A 15363-nucleotide genomic window follows, 5' to 3' on the forward strand; every position below is an offset into this window, starting at 1 on the left:
AGCTGGGAGACGCAAAGAGATGAATGAGTGATGGAGACCCTTCCCTGTGGAGGAAGGATCAGTTTGGCAGCCTGGGCACTCCCATTTCCCCAAGTCCTACCAGATGCAGGTTGTGTTGCTCGGAGTGACAACGTGCACTGATGTGCAGCTCTGAACTGAGCCGCGCACAAAGGACTGTGAGGTTCAACTTGAAAGCTCGGGATATATTGATGTTACAGTTCACCTTTTCACGTGAAGCATCCCCAAAGTTTTCAGCAGTGCTTGACACGTCATAAAAAATGTATCTGGAAAAATCAAATTTTAGTTTTTCTGCTGCTCTGATGCGTGAAAGCTTATTCCAGCCAAAAAGAGCTGTATCTCTGCAATAGTGGCACTCCAAATATGATTTCTGTGATACAGAGAGCTATGAGAAAAGGAGATTGTGTGGATGCCATGTATGAATGATTTTTCTCTATTTTACTTATGAAGTCCCACAGCAGAAGTTTTTAAGACTTGGTTTGTAGCTGAACTTCCTTTCTCAAATACAGCATTTAGAAACATTTGTTCAGCTCACACTAAATAAACGCATATAATTGGTATTTACAAACTTGTTTATTCATATTCCAACAATCTCAACTCACTTAATTATCATATGAATGCTTTCAAGCCCCTATAGAACATCTGCAGGCAGAATAAAAAGCAGTGACTATGTCTCAGCAGCCATAAGCTGGAAAAGATCCTATAAACAACCAGAGAATCAGAATCATAGAGTGTTGTGGGTTGGAAGGCACCCTAAAGCCATGCTAGAGTTGGGAAGGATGACAGATGATGAAGGAATGAAAAAAATATTCAAGGAAGTTAAGGCCACAACAAGAAAATTAAATTGACTCTTTCCACCAGTGCTTACTGTGAAGGTTTGGGAGGTTCATGACATCAGAGCCATTCTTTAAGAATTATGGATCTGCCTCAATTTTAAGCATCAATAAAAAAGGTTTTAGAAAAAAAAAAAAACCAGTATAAAGTCATCAAAAGTTGAGAGCAGAAGAAATTATTCACCTAAAAGTTCTAATGCAATTAAATATGAAATTGCTGAGCTCTGAGGATGATGTATTATCTATTGGATAATCCTCTTGAACAACTGAGCACAGTGGTAAGTGCAACACCTGTGTTTAAAATGGGAGCCAGGAATGATGTCATGAGCCCAAACGAGCAATTCTGACCCCTATGCTAAGTAAATTTGTGGAAATCTGAATAAAGAACCGAATTTCTCAGTAAATTGATAAACCTGATAATATTTGTATAGAGTGAATCCAACCTTATGGATCCATTTGATTTTGTTAAGGAACTGTAGGGCCAGGCAGATCCAGAGGATTATTTTAATTTTCTTTTTTTTTCACATGATCCATTTCCAAAGGCTCAGCAGAGAACAGATATGGCAATAGATAAAGGAGAAGCTTCTCTTAAGGGCTATTGACAGTTTAAAAGATTGGATGTAATGGATAAGAAGAAAGACTTGTTGCCCTAAGAGGAAAGGTACCAGGGGAATTGGAGAAGGATTAAGACATAGTCTATTCAACATAGGGGATCCAGAAGGGCAAAATAATGCTGAGGTAAAATTTTGTTGATTATACAGAATTATTCTGGATTATGAAATAAAAGTTATGTGAAAAGCTGTTGAAGAACTTCACAACACTAAGGGCAATAAAATAATAAATGAAATGAAATAATGCTAAATGCAAAGAAATGCCGATGGAAAAGAATCAGCATCAGGATATGTATTTTTGCTACTATTTTCACTTGGGAGACAGAACTTCATTTCACTTTCGGTTGTTCTTTGGGTACATTCAAATGAGAACAGAACTGTTCAAAAAGGGAAGTAGAGCATTAAAAATTACTGAAGAAAAAAAAACATGACTGTCACTACGTGAATTAGTCACAATCCAACAATTTTGATCACTTCAGCTTAAAATATAAAATAGAACCAAAAAAGGTGTAAAAATGCTGACACTGATAAGAGCTATGAGACAGCATCTATACAAGAAATTAACCAGAGAAGCAAGACTAAACCTCTTCAGATGGGAGCAGAAATCCCCTAAAAGGTCTGTGATAAATATTTATCACAACTTGGATATTTTAAAAAATCTATTATAACACAATGGATTGCAGGAGTAATCACTAAATTCTCAAGGAAAGAAAAATGTATAGAACAAAATTAAAATCAGAATTATTCATCATCTGGTGTAAACCACAATTGTTCTGAAGGTGCAACCAGTTCTAGAAGTTTTTAGACATAGACTCTTAGAAATTACAGGCCTATATAAAAACAAAGATCATATTTCATCTGCCCTATGGCCTAGATGTGCTACTGGCCAGAACTACAAACAGAACATGAAAGAAAGAGACTTTTGATTTGAGGTGAACTTATTTTTAAGCTCCCAAAAGCCAACAAATGATACCAGCTCTGATGTTAATTTACATATATATATATATATATATATATATATATATATATATATAATTTGTAGTAAAAGTTTGGTGATTGTCTTCTAGGACTAACAAACATTAAAATGTTACAAATCCTACTCTGATTCTCTGATTGCTGGTCTTAGTCAGCAAATGTTTCCTCTCATGCTCTTACAGGATTTTCCTGCCCCAGCCCATTTCCTCAATCTTAAAAGTTCTTAAGATTCTTAACTTGCTATTTTCTGAGTGGAAAGACATGCTCCATATTTTCATCCAGATAAAGGATTCCCAGCTTCCAGACTGCTGGTACAGTACTGCAGCAGCCACCATTATGTTAGGGGAGGATAATATTTGGTCATAAGTGGATCAAAGTACTTAATTTTGTTTGCATTTTTCAGTGATTTGATAGTTGGAGCAGAAGAAGTCACTGTACTCAGTTTTGTATTTCACAAAAGGAATTGCAAATCAAAGAATCAAAGCTATCAAAACTTTCTCAGGAGGGTCACCAATTTGTTATTGAATAGAAAGGCCTAAGTTTCCTCAAAGCCCAAGTATGAGCACTTTCTGAAATTACAGAATGTGTGTTTGCCTGGTTGTTCCATTCTGGATATGCATCTCCCCTCTAGAATTCTTTGAGGTGCAATTAGTGCAGGGAAAGTCACTGGGGTTTTGCCACTGCTTTCCTTTGGACCAGCATTATTGTGTTTGCAAACTTCAGCCTTTTAAACTCCAGGACCACTTTTTATAGGCAGTTACATTTTGAAAAGCAATTTCATAATTTCCCTGTGAGTTTCTTCCCGCTATGAAGGCTATTTATGCCTCATTATCTTCAACTGACATTTGTTTTTGCTGAGTTCCCATCTCTTTTGCCCCATCTAGTCTGTATATTGGGAAATGGAAGAGATTTTTCCTTCCAATGACAGTTCTGTAACTCCTGTGATTGCCCTTGGGTTTCACTACAATCACTGCCAGCTGAGCATGAAATCATGCTGCTGAGTGAAACATGGTGGCTTCCTCATAAAAGAATTCTTGATTGCATTGCTTTTACATATTTATTTCTGCATTAGAAAGGAGGACTGGGATGTCAGTCAGGGTGGCACATTCGGACTGGCAGGTGACATCCCCGTGCCATGGGCAGCACCTGTGCCTGCACAACATTCACAGCAAATCACGCTTTCCATGAAAAGGAATTACCCAACCTAAACTATGGAAAGGCCAAGTGACACTGATTGGAAATCAAAGCAAGAGCTGTTACCTGCTCCTCCTCTGAAGGCACTCAGCTTCCCCATGATTGCCTTTCCCAGCTTCAGGAATTCCCTCTATCTCACACTCAGCCTCAGCTCCAAAGTGGGAGCTGTCTGTAGGAAAACCTGCACATCACACCTTGCTGGTAACAACTGTTTAATACTGTTTGTTTGCTGCTGTTCAAAGAATAGCCTTAAATGATTTTATACATTGATTTTTGAAGCAAATCATATTAAATTATGCCAGCAATTCAATTTTATCTTCCTAAAACTCAATACAAATCGGGTCACTTCCACTGACAGACATCTGAATTCTTTATCCTACAGGCAACTCATTTAGTTGTGATTGTATCACTCACTGAACACCAGCATTTCAGAGCCCATTCAAATACAGCAGCATTTCCTGATTTTTCTTGACGCCTTAGGAGATGATGGGAACAAAAACCAGTGTTCAGAGAGCAGACAAGAAAATAGAGAGGTTTTTGCAGTCATGGACAAATTCCTTTGCTTTGGATGAATACACAGTAACAAAACCCTCAGAAAATATTTGTTCCTTTTAGGCATTCCAGCCTGATCTTCATTTTCTTAGCATGCACACAGCACTGCCAGGCAGTGCACAGATCCAGACCTCCCCACTCTGGGGATCCGATTCTGCAGGTACTTCCATATCTAAACCACCCCAATAAAGAACCACTCTGACCTTTTGGATTTCTTTGTAGGATAAGAGTCTGAAGATCACAATCTGCTCAATAGAATTCTCCAGCCCCCATCACATCTTCAAATAAAAAATGCTTTGGAAAATTTTAAATACCGAGTTTTTAAAATAAATAGCACCACTATGATATATGTGATGTTTTTGAACATGATCTTAATTCAGAGAATCATAGAGTGTCCTGGGCTTGAAGGGACCTTAAAGCCCACCCAGTGCCACCCCTGCCATGGGCAGGGACACCTTCCACTGTCCCAGGCTGCTCCAAGCCCCAATGTCCAGCCTGGCCTTGGGCACTGCCAGGGATCCAGGGGCAGCCCCAGCTGCTCTGGGCACCCTGTGCCAGGGCCTGCCCACCCTGCCAGGGAACAATTCCTGCCCAATATCTGATCTAATCCTACTTTCTGACAGTTTGAAGCCATTATTCTCTCTGTTTGAACACTGTGGTAATCCATTTCATGCCATTCAGTCAAAATTTTTATACAAATTTCCAATCCTTGTAAAGGTTATCATACAGCAAGGTTGGGAGGGGGCAGAGGGAGGTTCTAATTTATCAGAAAAGAAGAGAATATAAAAATACCAGAATACATGCAGTTCAAATGAAATCTTGACAGCTGCTATTCACAAATATTGCTGACATGATTTTTTTATATTAAAATTCAGAATTACTGCATTTTCATCAGTTTCTCATTTCACAGCTGGCATTTCATGTTGTCAGCATCCTGTGATTTACAAGGCTGTATGTGGTGTAAGAATGTTGTTTTAAATGGACAATCTCATAAGCATGTTCACTAATTGATATGCTGGGGCAACTTAAAATGTAAACATACTGTATGCTCCAAAAGCCAGAGTGCTTTCCAGAAGAAAAAAACTGAACCTAATCGCTTCAGTTTCATTAAACTTTTATGAAAGTCCCCAGAAAACAGACATTCCCATGCAAATTTTAAAATAATGGCTTAATTTGTGAAGTTACTTTTCCCATATCAAAAATGCAATGTAAAATACATAAAAAATGGGATTGATACTCACTGCTGGGAGATATAGAAGCTGTTTAACCACACAGCCCATGGAGTCTTAATACAGCATTGTTTTCTAATAATGTTTACTAGGATTCATTGGGATATTTTCCAAAGTGATATAAAGCAAGCCTGGCACAAAATGCAAATTCTCTGTTCCAGCAATGTTATTCTTTATCTAAGACCTGTAGAAATGATGGAAAGGACAAATTTTCAGGGAATTAAGTCAATATTTTATACATTTTATCATGCTTCTCTATTCCAGTGCTCAGCAGGAATACAGGATACAACCTGCCTTTCCACAGTTCCTTGTGAGATATGGCATGAGAAGTTATCTGCATATAAGTTGGAAAGTTTGGGTAGGTCCAGAGAATTTAGCGGAATTCCTTAAGTAGAATATTAATCAGAGGAATAAAAACACTGCTTTTGCCAAAGCTCTCTCTCTCCCTTTTGACAGAAGGTACTATTAAGCAGCCCAAAGCCTGGAATAACCTTCTATGATTCATACAATATTTTAACAGCAACAAGACATATTTGGACTTTATCCTAAAATCTGAGGTATTCCAGGATATTTTGTAGTGAAAGTGCGAGAATCAGGAGGAAGAAGTGGCAAATTGATTCCAAGGCTATCCATGTTTCCCTTTTCAATTCTCCTACTCCATCAGTACAAAAGATACCGCCCTTGAATATGTCCAGGCAATGATCTGGCACCAGGCCATCATTTTAAGGTTTTCTACAAATATTTTGTGTTACAGACAACCATAGAGAGAAGCTCTGATGACATCACCAGCAACTCATCGTCCTCCTCTAGTGATCTCAGACAAATTCCTTCCTCCTCTCTCTTCCCCAAACAGAGCTTATTCCCATATTCTTTTTGGTATCACCACAGGAGGCTTTTTTTCCTAGTACGAATGTGGGGGGCGGGGGGGGTGCATTTTGTCTAGTTGGAGTTTTTGACATAGTTTGACACTTGGTTTCTGCATAGCAATATTAATGATGCTTGCCTTTTTTAACACCACGTCTTCAGGTTTTCCTTCTGGTTCTGCTGGGGGCTGGTTTACTTGGATGCAGCTGGAGTTCAAGAGGCTCATTGTGTCCTCAGTAGGTCATATGAAAATCAGACAGCCAGAAACCCTTTTAGCTAATCTTTCTGCATAAGTGGATCATTAGTCAGCCTTCACCTTATCTGGGAAGTCTTAAATTTTTGAATAATTTTTCAAAACATATTTCCCTTAAACACATGACAAACCTCATCCATCAACAAAAAAACGTTTAATGACTTGCACCAAACAGGACACAATCAAATCCAGGATCTGAGAGCTGAGACCAAAACATGGTAATTAAAATAATTCTCTCCTTTGGGGCAATAGATGAAGTCTACACACCATACAGCACTTAACTAAATGAAAACATGTAATAAAAAGTGTCCTGTGGCCAACTCAGACCAGAGCAGCCCAAGTAAGAATGGCACTTGTAGGCTATTCTCTATCTTACAGAATTCCGTCCTTAGCTCTGCTGCTCTTCCAGCTTTTAGCTGTATACAGAAGTCCACAGATTTTCTTTCACAAGCCTAAGCATTCCCCATCTGAAATTTCTTTTTTTTTTTTTTTTTTTTTTTTTTTGCACCTTAAGCATGAATTAACTGGAATATGCTGATGTTGGAGCTCTGCCCTCAGGCTCTGCCGCTGCAGCTGAACCAGCCCAGTGCCCTCAGCTGCTCCTTGGGTGGCCCCTCCAGACCCTTCCTCCTCTTCATGGCTTCTTTTGGAAACTCTCTAATGGCTTAATGTCTACTTTTATACAGTGGTGCCAAAACTACCCCCAGGACTCTCCTGTGAACTGCCCTGCATCAAAACCAGAATGGGCAGCAGGGGAGGGGGGAATTCTGTCTCTCTGCCCTGCTCAGGTGAGACCTCACCTGCAGAGCTGCCTCAGCCCTTGTGCCCCCCAGCATAGGAAGGACCTGGAGCTGCTGTAGCAACTCCAGAGGAGGCCACGGAGGTGCTGAGGGGACTGGAGCCCCTCCCCTGTGAAGCCAGGCTGGGAGAGCTGGGGCTGCTCAGCCTGCAGAGGAGAAGGTTGTGTGGAGACCTCACAGCACCTCCCAGGGGCTTCAGGGGCTGCAGGGAAACCAGAGAGGGACAATTCCTCAGGGACTGCAGGGACAGGACACAGGGAATGGCTGCCCAGTGCCAGAGGGCAGGGCTGGATGGGATCTTGGGCAGGAATTGTTCCCTGGGAGGGTGGGCAGGCCCTGGCACAGGGTGCCCAGAGCAGCTGGGGCTGCCCCTGGATCCCTGGCAGTGTCCAAGGCCAGGCTGGACATTGGGGCTTGGAGCAGCCTGGGACAGTGGAAGGTGTCCCTGCCCATGGCAGGGATGGAATGTGATGAGCTTTAAGGTCCCTTCCAAGCCAAACCATCCTCTGATTCTCTGAATTAATAATGTTATAATTTTCTTAAAGACAGGTGTTTAGAAGATAGAGCAACAACTAAACCTGCTGAAATGTACCTTCTATAACGAATCATTTTGACACTACAACCAGTTGTTAGTCAATGCTTTCAAGATATTCCCAAGCTTCATTACAAGTTATTGTTTTTATGAAGTACTGTGAAATTACTGCCTTGGCTACAATTTCTTTAGATGGTTTACTTTTTTATTTCATTGGTTTTTCTTTCATAGATTATGTGTTTACATATTTGTATAAACTGGGGTTTCCGGTAGCAAATGATAATATTTTATAATCAATAGTGCTCTAGTGTTAAGAAATACTGCAAGGTTTCCATTAAATCAGAGAAAAGTGCAGTTAAAGGAATGCTAACAAGTATTGATGTTTAGATTTTATTTATCAATGTTGTTAAACTCCTCTGCACTGCACTGAGTTTATTTTTCCACATTAAAATAATCTTATTTGGTATCTCTGGGGCTGAGTTTTAAACAAGATAAAGTACCTTGTGAATTAATTTATTTTGAAGAGAAAAGAAAATACAATTTGTGTCTTTCCATTAAATTATCCTTAGCTATATTAATTTAACCCAAGTTAAAATTTTATTTAGGTGAAAAAGAAACAAAGCTAAAATCAAAATGTGTATCTTGTTCTGTGTTAAACTTGGGAGTCAATCCTTGTAGTATTTCACTTCATATTTTACCCATTATTTATCCATTATTATTCATTATATTAATATTAGTCAGTCTCTATTACCATACTGGCATCCAAATTACATATTTGTGCTGGAAAAGTCTCATATATTCAAATGTTTGAAAGCAGCTAAATTAAATTTGACAAAACACTGTTACTTGGGAGAAGAGACCAACACCCATAAAAAAATATGGAACACCTCCCAAATTCGTGTGTCATCCCTGCACAGGTTCCATACACAGAGCAACAAAATGCATGCAGGAAAGAAGGTTGAAGGAGATAATAAATGTTACCACAATAGTCAAGGTTCTGTCCTCAAAATTAGGGACCTGAACCACTGTTGATGAAGAAAATTCTTCTCTATTTATGGGAAGACTTATTCAGCCATTCTCATGTGTACATTTAAGTTCTGTGTTTGATTTGCTACTGATGTTTATCAAATCACAACAGGGGAAGAGGTGATAAAATATACAGATGTGGATAAAATGACAGCTAATTCATTTACTGTGGAAAATAAGTTATGGATATTCTAAAATGTGACACACATCATCAAGGTGTCTTAGAGGTTATTTTGAAACAATTTATCTTATAAAAAGCACAACAATATTTTCCTGAAAACATCACACTCTTATCAGAGCTAATGTATATTTTTGACCACAGAATAATGGCACCAGAGATAATGAGTACAAACAGTTCATTTAACAGAATTCCTGCTCTCTATTTGTATAAATTTCTGTTTCAATTTCTTTAGCAATTATACATACAGTATGTAATTTTATTTTTGGTAAATAACGGTCACAGTATAATTTGAACAATTAAGCATGACAGTTATCTGTAGTGACACTTTTGCTGTGGTTACCAAGACTACCTTCCGAAGAAATATTTCTCTGTAATACTGAATGCATTCATCACGTATTAAATGCCAGCCACACCAACAGAAAACGCTGCCGCATTATTGTGACACACAATGAACTGGAGGTGAGAGCAGTGTGTATTTGCATGGGTGAGGCTTCACCTCGAGGGCTGTGCCCAGTTCTGGGCCCATCAATTCAGGAAGGACCCTGAGGGGCTGGAGCATGTCCAGGGCAGGGAACAGAGCTGGGAAGGGGCTGGAGCCCCAGGAGAGGCTGAGGGAGCTGGGAAAGGGGCTCAGGCTGGAGCAAAGGAGGCTCAGGGGGGACCTTGTGGCTCTGCACAAGTCCCTGACAGGAGGGGGCAGCCGGGGGGGTCGGGCTCTGCTGGCAGGGAACAGGGACAGGAGGAGAGGGAACGGCCTCAGGCTGGGCCAGGGGAGGCTCAGGGTGGGCAGCAGCAGGAATTTCCCCATGGAAAGGGTGTGGTGGGTCGTTACAAAGGGTTCACAGAATGACAGAATTGTCTCAGTTGGAAGGGACCCAAAAGGATCATTGAGTCCAACTCTTAAGTGAATGGCCCATGTGGGGATCACAACCACAACCTTTGTGTTATCAGCACCACGCTCTAAGTACCTGAGCTAATCTCAGGGTTATTAAATATTGGAATGAATCCTACCAGTTGCAGAATCATTCAGGCTGGAAAAGCCCTCCAAGGCCATCGAGTCCAAGCTGTGCCCCATCCCCACCTTGTCCCCAGCCCAGAGCTCTGAGTGCCACCTCCAGCCCTTCCTTGGACACCTCCAGGGATGGCCACTCCAAACCTCCCTGGGCAGCCCCTGCCAAGGCCTGAGCACCCTTTCCATGGGGAAATTCCTGCTGCTGCCCACCCTGAGCCTCCCCTGGCCCAGCCTGAGGCCGTTCCCTCTCCTCCTGTCCCTGTTCCTTGCCAGCAGAGCCCGACTGCCCCTGGCTACACCTTGCTCAAGCAGTTTGGGCTTTCTTTCCCTGAAGGAAAACTCTCTTTTCCTAACTGAGTGAAAGATGCCAAGTGCAGAAAGTAGTGGCCACCTCTTGGCTAAGAAAGCACTTCCAAGGCCAGACCCTCATACTGTACAAGTGAACTTAAGGCAGAAAACAAAATATACATTCTTGAGTGCCTGCTTTTCATTCTTATTAAAGAGATTATGTTATATTTAGCATTATCCAGTTAATTAGGGGTTTTTTACATTTTCTAAAACAACCAGAGGTCTTTCCCTAAGTTTAATTGTGCAATCACCAAAATATTTTCTCTTCTAGAATAAAAATAAGAATGGTGGAGGAGATAATGCCAACAAGATCAAAGCTGTAGATAGAGAAAGTAATTTCCAAATTTTACCACATTTTTCCCCCAGATTTACAGTCATGCACTTAGGAAATGTAGTCCAGACTGTCTGGGCACATAGATATTTCTGTATAATACATAAATATCAGAGTAGAATGAATAAAGCATTTTCCATGAACAGTCATTTGAATTTTAATAGAAATTTTACTTCAATCTCAATTTTTTCATTACTGAGCAACTGACATTTCTAGGAAAAATAGTTTCAAAAAGTGGTACTCTAAACTTTCTATTCAGCTAAATTTCATATATTTAGATACTTAAAATTATTGTTACCTAAATTCTAATAAATTAATTTAGAACCAGCACTATGCTGACTGTCCAGATGAGAGAAACAATGAGATGTCTTTCATCTTTCCAGCATTAATAACCATAAATTTATTTTTTTCTGAGTAATCCTGAATGTTTCCCCCTCTGCACAACCCCACCTCAGCCCCACCGACTGTGACTGAGGTTTATATGCTGGGATAAAAGGCCTTACATTCCCATATAACCATCCATGAAACAGGAATTAGGAGTGAGAACATCAGACAGCCATAATCAAACAATATTTGAGCTTTTTACAAAATATCATTCCGGAATGAATACAGGATGCCTCGGAGCACACTCATGACAATTTTGCAAGCAGATAAAAACAGAGAAATTAAATGAATTATTTATTAGGACTCTCATATTGGAAGCCAGATATCGGGAGTTCTACTCCAAGCTCCACCACCGACCTTCTGTGTGATCTTAGATAAACAGATTTATCTGTTCGTGCCTGTTCCATGGAGTTTTTTGTGTCCTGACTTAAAATAGTTCAGCCAAAACATTGTCTTTTCCTCCACATTCTAAGAAGCCCCAGACAGACTCCTGCCAACCTTGATTGGTGCCTTTAAATAGGAGGGAAATAGAAGTAAATTGTGAAAAAATAATTAAGATAAAAAACATGAACACAATTCCCTTTCATGTTGTGTAGAGAATTATTCTTTACAATAGTCCACTGCATTATACAAATACAGTACATGTCATTATTTAATCGAAATTTGCATGCGGTGGGTTTAAATATAATTAATATAGCTAAGATTTTTCTCTAAACAAAAGATGTAAATTGTTTAAGGGCTAAATTCACATAAAGCTGGGGTTGTCTTTTTTTGTTTGATTTTGTTGGTTTTTTTTTGTTGTTGTTGTTTTGTTTTGGTTTTGGGGGGTGGGGAAGGGATGTTTGGGGGTTTTTTTAAGTATTTCCCCTTTCTTCACAAAATTTAAGGACAAGATATATTTACCTGATACTTCAACTACAGCTTTTTTTTGGAGTCTCCAAAAAGCCTTTATCCATGAAACCTCGGTTAAGAACATACATCTCAATGACTTTTCTGTGATGAATCTGACACTGTCTTAAGCCCACTGGACTAACTGTGCTTGTGCACTATTAATAATCAGCTGAAACAGAGTGCTTAAAGCAAGAAATGAGAGAAAGACTTCAGGATTTAAAGCTTGGAATGATAAAATCTCTGAACCAGGAAAATCAGAAGTCCCTATGTGAATTTACACACAAAATTATGTAAACTGAAGTTGGGGGTCTGCCCAGCCTGGGATCTTGAGCAAACACCCGAGTTCAGTGAGAATGTTAATAAATCTTCTAAGAAATATGTATTATTAGGAAAATTACCAGTTTGGGATATCTTTTATCCCCAAGACTGAGAAGATGGTCTATGTGCCCAGATGATCTCAAAAATTCCCTTCAGGCTCCTTGACAATCTGTAACAGCGCTACATGGACAATGGAACTTCTTACAGCTTCTCAGGTAAATGATTTTATATTAATTGGATAGAATCTTCAAATTTCTACAGAAAAACTTTGGAAAAATGCTTATTATGATAAAAGAGATTATGTCAGTTCAATTTATATTAAATTTTCTGGACAAGGATGTCATGGCCTTATTTAGTGTTAGAAAGGAATGCTGACTGACGGCCACCAAAAGTGAACAGATGTGCCATGGCCACACCTCTGTTGTTGTTTTTTGCCAAGACACATGAATGTAAACAACAACAACAAAAAAGACATAAAATAAAACACGAAGAAAACATCTCTTCTTTTTGTGATAAAACTGACATATCCACTATTTGTTATTTCGGCATTGTCTTCATCAGTCTGAGCTTGTCACATATATTTTAATACATGATTTATGGTTATAAATTCATTTTCCATTCTCATTTATAAAATGGTGTCACATTTTATCACAAGTGCATTTAATCATCTGCTGTCTGCATACTAATAGTTACAAATATGATACCTGTGTAGACCCAGCAACCAGTGGCTGTAACTGTCTCTGCAATGCTTGAGTGCTTTGAAAAGTGCTGATAAATAGAGAAGTTCTGACATTTTTATGTGTCTGTCCCATTTTAATAGCCAAGATAAAATCCTCCTGCTTCACCAAGAACTCGATTCTTTTTTCCCCACTTGAAAATTTTTTCCATGCACTCATCTGTCCTCAGAACAGTGTCAGTGCATAAAATTAAATGTGCATAAACATTTTAGGAATTGGTACTAAAAAGGCAGAGATAAAAAGCCTATTGATTTTATAGGGAAAGGAAGATCAGAAAGAAGAAAAAGCAGCATCTACCCAAATTTATCATAACTAAAAAAAAAGAAATAAAGTCAGAGTTTTGTTTAAAATTTGTTGGCCGAATTCTGCTATGCTGCGAGTGTGATCACATGTTTGAATTTAGGACACCTGCAAGGCAAAATTGAACCTCCAAATATTACCATTTAAAGGTAGCATATCAGTACAGCTATTTAATTAATTCTTCTGAATTAATTAAAGAAAGTTTAATTAAGAAAGCTTACCTCACTATTATTTGTTCCATGTTTTTAACTTCAACTTATCACAAATATTTGTTTGAGAAATGTCAATGAAAATCTCAATTTCAATTCCAGTACTTTACAAGAAAGTAGGTTGCAGTAAACTTCAGCAATTTTAATGGGGAAAAGAAAAACCATGTAACCAACAGGGCACGGAAGCATTGATTAAAAATACAGACAAATTCACCTAGCCTGCAAACACAGAATCATGGAATGGTTTGGGTTGGGAGGGACCTTAAAGCCCATCCAGTGCCACCCCTGCCATGGGCAGGGACACCTTCCACTGTCCCAGGCTGCTCCAAGCCCCAATGTCCAGCCTGGCCTTGGACACTGCCAGGGATCCAGGGGCAGCCCCAGCTGCTCTGGGCACCCTGTGCCAGGGCCTGCCCACCCTCCCAGGGAACAATTCCTGCCCAAGATCCCATCCAGCCCTGCCCTCTGGCACTGGGCAGCCATTCCCTGTGTCCTGTCCCTGCAGCCCTTGGCAATTGTCTCTCTCCAGCTTTCCTGCAGCTCCTTCAGGCCCTGCAAGGCCACACTGAGCTCACCCCAAAGCTTCTCCTCTGCAGGCTGAACAATGCCAGCTCTGGCAGCCTTTCCTCCCAGCAGAGCTGCTCCATCTCTCTGATCATCCTGGTGTCTCCTCTGGACTCAGTCCAATAATTCGATTTTTATCATTCTCATGCCAGTATTTTGTGTTTATCTCAAAAATACCAGCGTGGTTTCTGAATAAACTTAAGCAGTTTTCACACACACACATGCAAAAGCTTTCAATTTATACATGAACATCTACTTAGCTACATTTAGGGTAACTTATTTGAAGTTGTCAGTGCTAATGTTCTTATTGTCTTATCCTTATAGGCAGAGAAATTGAGCCTACAAAAACAAGGCTTATGAGTATTTTTAGTCGTATTTCTAATTGAGTGTTTGACACTTTTTGTGCATTTTGTCCTGAGCAAAATAATTTGCTATGCTCTAAACCAGACAAGCATGTGCAGCTGACAGGCCAAAAACCCTGTGCTGTCACTCCTGTGGTATGGATGGAGCTTCCTGCTAAATAACTGAAAAATAAGTGCTCCTATGGTGAAAGATGAATATAGTGCATGTTTATCAGAATCTGCAGGTTATGAAATTTATCTTAACCTTTAAAACAGAAGCCTTTCAAAACACCTCACGAATCTGGGTGAAGAAAGAGCACATTCCAAGAGCGTGCAGAAGACAGAGAAATGCCTCTTTGCAATTACCAAACTTCACAAAGTGCAAAAGGTTCAGCCGTGAGCAGGCAAAACTCAGACTGAAAGTAGACAGGGTTGACAAAATTATCAGCTGAAACTGCAAGGAATTAAATGTCCTGTATGTTGAAAAGCATTGTAAGGTGATCTTAGAGTCAATTCTATAAAATCCAGCTGATGATTTCTGCATGGACACTGAGCTTCAAGAGCATTTTTCTATATAGATCAAGGGGGAGATTCTGCCCCTGTGCCCTGCTTAGGTGAGACCCCACCTGCAGAGCTGCCCCTGCCTTGGGGCCCAGCACAGGAAGGACCTGGAGCTGCTGCACAGAGCCCAGAGGAGGACTGATAACACGTTAATGATAACATGGGATATTATGCTGGAAATCTCACCCATGGCTTTAGCAATTTAGCAATAAATTTGCTAAAAACCAAGCCTTCACAAATCTCCTGCATGCAACTGCAGTTAACTGATAGCAACAGGGGACTGCCATGATCTGTCATGG

This window comes from Corvus cornix, chromosome 11, assembly GCF_000738735.6.
Source record: "Corvus cornix cornix isolate S_Up_H32 chromosome 11, ASM73873v5, whole genome shotgun sequence".
Lineage (NCBI taxonomy): Eukaryota > Metazoa > Chordata > Aves > Passeriformes > Corvidae > Corvus > Corvus cornix.